Here is a 6,000-nt window from a genome sequence, read left to right on the forward strand (position 1 = left end):
AGATTAACACTATTACCAAATGGAATTACTGTTAAAAACCTTCCCACAAAGTAAAACTCAAGATCCAGCTTTACTGTGAATTGTACCAAATATTTAAGGAATACATAATATTAAAACTAAGGAAGACATGAATTCATCAAACTCGAAAAAACTGAAGATGAAAGAATGCTGCCGATTGACTCTATGAGCCCAGCTCTCCTCTAACATCAAAACTAGATAATAAAAGAAAGGAAAACTAAAGACCAATATCCTTGTGAATATATATGCAAAAATGCTAAACAAAATTTTAGCAAATAAAATCCAAAAACATATTAAAAGGAAAATACAATGTGAGTCAGGGTTTATCTCAGAAATGTATGGTTGGTTTATAGTCAAAAATTAATATAATTCAGCTTAGTAACAAATTAAGAAACCATCAGATGCAGAAAAGGCATTTCACAAAACCCAACATCCATTCCTTAACAGACCGAATAGAGGGCAACTTCCTCAACCTGATAAAGGACATCTATCAAAAGTCTACAGATAACATACATAATGATGAAAGAAAAAGAAGTCCTAGGTATTCAAACTGGTGAGTTTAGCAAGAATGCAGGATGCAAGAAAATCAATTGTATTTCTACATTGTTACTGTTGTTTAGCTGCTAAGTCATGACAGACTCTTGTGACCGCAGGGACTGTAGCCCTCCAAGCTCCTCTGTCTATGGTATTTCCCCCGGGGCAAGAATACTAGAGTGGGTTGCCTTTTCGTTCTATAGGGGATCTTCCTGACCCAGGGATCGAACCTGGGTCTCCTGCATCGGCAGGCAGATTCTTTACCACTAAGCCACCAGGGAAGCTCCATTAATATTAGCAGTAAATAATCACAACAGACTGGTTCCAAATAGGAAAAGGAGTACGTCAAGGCTGTATACTGTCACCCTGCTTATTTAACTTATATGCAGAGTACATCATGAGAAACGCTGGGCTAGAGGAAGCACAAACTGGAATCAAGATTGCCAGGAGAAATATCAATAACCTCAGATATGCAGATGACACCACCCTTATAGCAGAAAGTGAAGAACTAAAGAGCCTTTTGATGAACGTGAAAGAGGAGAGTAAAAAAGTTGGCTTAAAGCTCAACATTCAGAAAACTAAGATCATGGCATCCGGTCCCATCACTTCATGGCAAATAGATGGGGAAACAGTGGCTGACTTTATTTTTTGGGGCTCCAAAATCACTGGAGATGGTGATTGCAGCCATGAAATTAAAAGATGCTTACTCCTTGGAAGGAAAGTTATGACCAACCTAGACAGCGTATTAAAAAGCAGAGACTATTTTGTCAACAAAGGTCTGTCTAGTCAAGGCTATGCTTTTTCCAGTGGTCATGTATGGATGTGAGAGATGGACTGTAAAGAAAACTGAACGCTGAAAAATTGATGCTTTTGAACTGTGGTGTTGGAGAAGACTCTTGAGAGTCCCTTGGACTGCAAGGAGATCCAACCAGTCCATCCTAAAGGAGATCAGTCCTGGATGTTCATTGGAAGGACTGATGTTGAAGCTGAAACTCCAATAATTTGGCCACCTTATGCAAAGAGCCGACTCATTAGAAAAGACCCTGATTCTGGGAAAAACTGAGGGCAGGAGGAAAAGGGGAGGACAGAGGATGAGACGGTTAGATGGCATCACCAACTCCATGGACGTGGGTTTGGATAGACTCCGGCAGTTGGTGATGGACAGGGAGGCCTGGTGTGCTGTGGTTCATGGGGTCGCAAATTGTCAGACACGACTGAGCGACTGAACTGAATCAGAAATTGAAATTGTAAAAATATCATTTACAATAGCATAAAAACATGAAACATGTTACAATAAATCTGACAAAAGATGGGAAAGACTTAAAACGACAAAGAATTGCAGAGATAAAAAGACTAAGTACAGTTTTGTTAAAGAAATGGTGCTGAACTAGGATATCCATATGCAGGAAGAATGAACATATAGAAAAACTCAGAATGGATTACAAAACCTAAAACTAACACTTTTAAAAAGAAATCAGGAGAAAATCTTTGTGACCTTGTACCTATCTGGGTTAGGTAAAGATTTCTTAAATACAACACCAAAAGCACAATCCATAAAGGAATATGTTGATGAATTGGACTTCATTAAATTTAAACTTGTTGGCTCTTTAAAAGACTGAAAGAATAATTCTTTTGTTAAAAGAAATAAAAAGACAAGAAACAAACTGGGAGAAAACATTTGCAAAGCATTTATCCGATAAAGGACTTATATCCAGACTATATAAAGAACTCTAAAAACTCAACAGTCAAAAAGGCAAATAATGCAAGTTAAAAAGAATAAATATTTGAAAAAACACTTCTCTAAAGAACACACATGAATATCAAAGAAGCACATATCAATGGTGTTCATCAAGAGAATGAGAAGACAAGCCATAGACTGGAGGAAATATTATGCAAAAGAGATACCTGATAAAAGACTATGTCTTAGTTTGGACTGCTATAACAAAAATAAACTGGGTCACTTATAAACTAACACTTATTTCCTATGGTTCCAGAGGCTGGGGATTCTAAGATCAAGCTGCCAGCAAGGTTCAGTGAAAGCCTCCTGGAATAGAAAGGGATCGGTTGCTCTGTGGGCCTATTAGAAGGCTCTAAGTCCAATCATGAGAGTACCCATCCTCATGACCTAATCACCTCCCAAAATCCCCACCTCCTAATACCATCATTACCCCTATTAAAATCCTGATCCCTAATGATGGGATCAGGATTTTAACACAAGAATTTTGGTTGGACACAAATATTCAGATCATAGCAGACATATCCAAAATATACAAAGAATTCTTATAACTGAACAATAAGAAAACAGTTTTGAAAATGTGCCAAAGCCCTTAACAGACACAATCACTGAAGAAAATATACAGATGGCAAATAAGCACATGAAAAGATGCTCCACATGACATGTCATCCTGGAAATGCAAATAATACGATAAACCACTACACATGTAATTAGAACGCAAAAATTCAAAACACCAACAATACCCGAATCTGGAACAACAGGAACTCTATTTTTTTTAATTTATTTGTTTTAATTGGAGGCTAATTACTTTACAATATTGTAGTGGGTTTTGCCATACATTGACATGAATCAGCCATGGGTTTACATGTGTTCCCCATCCTGAATCCCCTCCTACCTCCCTCCCCATCCCATCCCTCTGGGTCATCCCAGTGCACCAGCCCTGAGCACCCTGTCTCATGCATCGAACCGGAACTGGTGATCACAACAGGAACTCTAATTCATTGCTGGTGAGAACGCAAAATGATACAGCCACTCTGGAGACAATTTCACTGTTTCTTAACAAAATTAAACATACTTCTACATATGATACAGCAATCCTACTTCTTAGTATATACTGAAATGGATTGAAAAAATGTCACACAAAAACTGGCCCAGAAAGTAATAGCAGCTTTATTCATAATTGCCAAAACTTGGAAGCAACCAAGATGTCCTTTAATTGGTGAACGAATGAACACATGCAGATGGTGAAGTATCATTCAGCACTAAAAGAAATGAGCTATCAAACCATGAAAAGACATGGCGTAACTTTAAATGCATACCACTCAGTATAAGAAGCCAATCTGAAAAGGCTATGTACTGTACAGCTCAAAGTATATAACTTCCTTTAAAAGGCAAAACTATGGAGAGAGTAAAAAAAAAATTAGTGGTTGCCAGGGGTTGAGGAGAGGGATAAATAGGTGGAGTGCAAAGGATTTCAGGGAAATGAAACTATTCTGCATGATACTATAAGGATGGATATATTTTATAGATTTGTACAATACCAAGAGTGAACTGTAATGTAAACTACAGACTTTGATGTGCATGTAGGTTTATTGATTAAAAGGTGCTATTCTAATGTGGGAGGGAGGACTTTGTGCTTGTGTGGGTTCAGGGGATGTATCAGAACCCTCTGTACTTCCTGTATAGAATCACAATCTTGTGAATCTCAATCTTCTCTAAAAAATATAATCTACTTTTAAAAAGTGATCATTAAAAAGGGGATTAGGGAAATATAAGATAAAACCACAGTGAGAATCCACTACCTGCCTTTTAGAAGATTAAAATTAAAAAATGGTGACTATATACCAAGTGTTGGCCACAAAATGGAGGAACTGGAACTCTCATAACTGGGATAGCCATTTTGGAGAAATATTTGGCAGTTTCTTAAAAAATTAAACAGCCATTTCACCTTTCAGTTCAGTTCAGTTCAGGGGCTCAGTCATGTCCAACTCTTTGTGACCCCATGAATTGCAGCACACCAGGCCTCCCTGTCATCACCAACTCCCGGAGTTCACCCAAACTCATGTGCATCGAGTCGGTAATGCCATTCAGCCATCTCATCCTCTGTCGTCCCATTCTCCTGCCCCCAATCCCTCCCAGTATCAGGGTCTTTTCCAATGAGTCAACTCTTCGCATGAGGCGGCCAAAGTATTGGAGTTTCAGCCTCAGCATCAGTCCTTCCAATGAAAACCCAGGACCGGTCTCCTTTAGGATAGACTGGTTGGATCTCCTTGCAGTCTAAGGGACTTGCAAAAGTCTTTTTCAGCGCCACAGTTCAAAAGCATCAATTCTTCGGCACTCAGCTTTCTTCACAGTCCAACTCTCACATCCATACATGACCACTGGAAAAAACCATAGCCTTGACTAGATGGACCTTTGTTGGCAAAGTAATGTCTCTGCTTTTTAATATGCTATCTAGGTTGGTCATAACTTTCCTTCCAAGGAGTAAGCATCTTTTAAATTTATGGCTGCAGTCACCATCTGCAGTGATTTTGGAGCCCAAAGAAATTCTGACATTGTTTCCACTATTTCCCCATCTATTTCCCATGAAGTGATGGGACCAGATGCCATGATCCTAGTTTTCTGAATGTTGAGCTTTAAGCCAACTTTTTCACTCTCCTCTTTCACTTTCATCAAGAGGCTTTTTAGTTCCTCTTTACTTTCTGCCATAAGGGTGGTGTCATCTGCATATCTGAGGTTATTGATATTTCTCCTGGAAATATTGATTCTAGCTTGTGCTTCTTCCAGCCCAGCGTTTCTCATGATGTACTCTGCATATAAGTTAAATAAGCAGGGTGACAATATACAGCCTTGACATACTCCTTTTCCTATTTGGAACCAGTCTGTTGTTCCATGTCCAGTTCTAACTGTTGCTTCCTGACCTGCATATAGGTTTCTCAAGAGGCAGGTCAGGTGTTCTGGTATTCCCATCTCTTTCAGAATTTTCCACAGTTTATTGTGATCCACACAGTCAAAGGCTTTGGCATAGTCAATAAAGCAGAAATAGATGTTTTTCTGGAACTCCCTTGCTTTTGTGATGATCCAGCAGATGTTGGCAATTTGATCTCTGATTCCTCTGCCTTTTCTAAAACCAGCTTGAACATCTGGAAGTTCATGGTTCATGTATTGCTGAAGCCTTGGAGAATTGGAGAATTTTGAGCATTACTTTACTAGTGTGTGAGATGATGCAATTGTGAGGTAGTTTTAGGTATTTACTTAAGAGAACAGGAAAGATGTGTCATTTAAAGTACTTTTATACAAATACTAAAGCAGCTTTTTTTTTTAATCCTTTAAATTTTATTTTTGTAAGTTCTAGTCTCTCTCTCTGTCTTTTTTTTTTTCAAATGGTAATGGAAGTAAAGTCCAATGCTGTAAAGAACAGTATTGCACAGGAACCTGGAATGTCAGGTCCATGAATCAAAGTAATTTAGAAGTGGTCAAACAGGAGATGGCAAGAGTGAATATCAACATTTTGGGAATCAGGGAACTAAAATGGACAGGAATGGGGAAATTTAATTCAGATGACCATTGCATCTACTACTGTGAACAAGAATCCCTTAGAAGAAATGGAGTAGGCCTCATAATCAACAAAGGAGTCTGAAATGCAGTACTTGGGTACAATCTCAAAAACGACAGAGTGATCTCTGTTCGTTTCCAAGGCAAGCCATTCAATA

This window comes from Bos indicus, chromosome 10, assembly GCF_029378745.1.
Source record: "Bos indicus isolate NIAB-ARS_2022 breed Sahiwal x Tharparkar chromosome 10, NIAB-ARS_B.indTharparkar_mat_pri_1.0, whole genome shotgun sequence".
In the NCBI taxonomy this organism is placed as follows: domain Eukaryota; kingdom Metazoa; phylum Chordata; class Mammalia; order Artiodactyla; family Bovidae; genus Bos; species Bos indicus.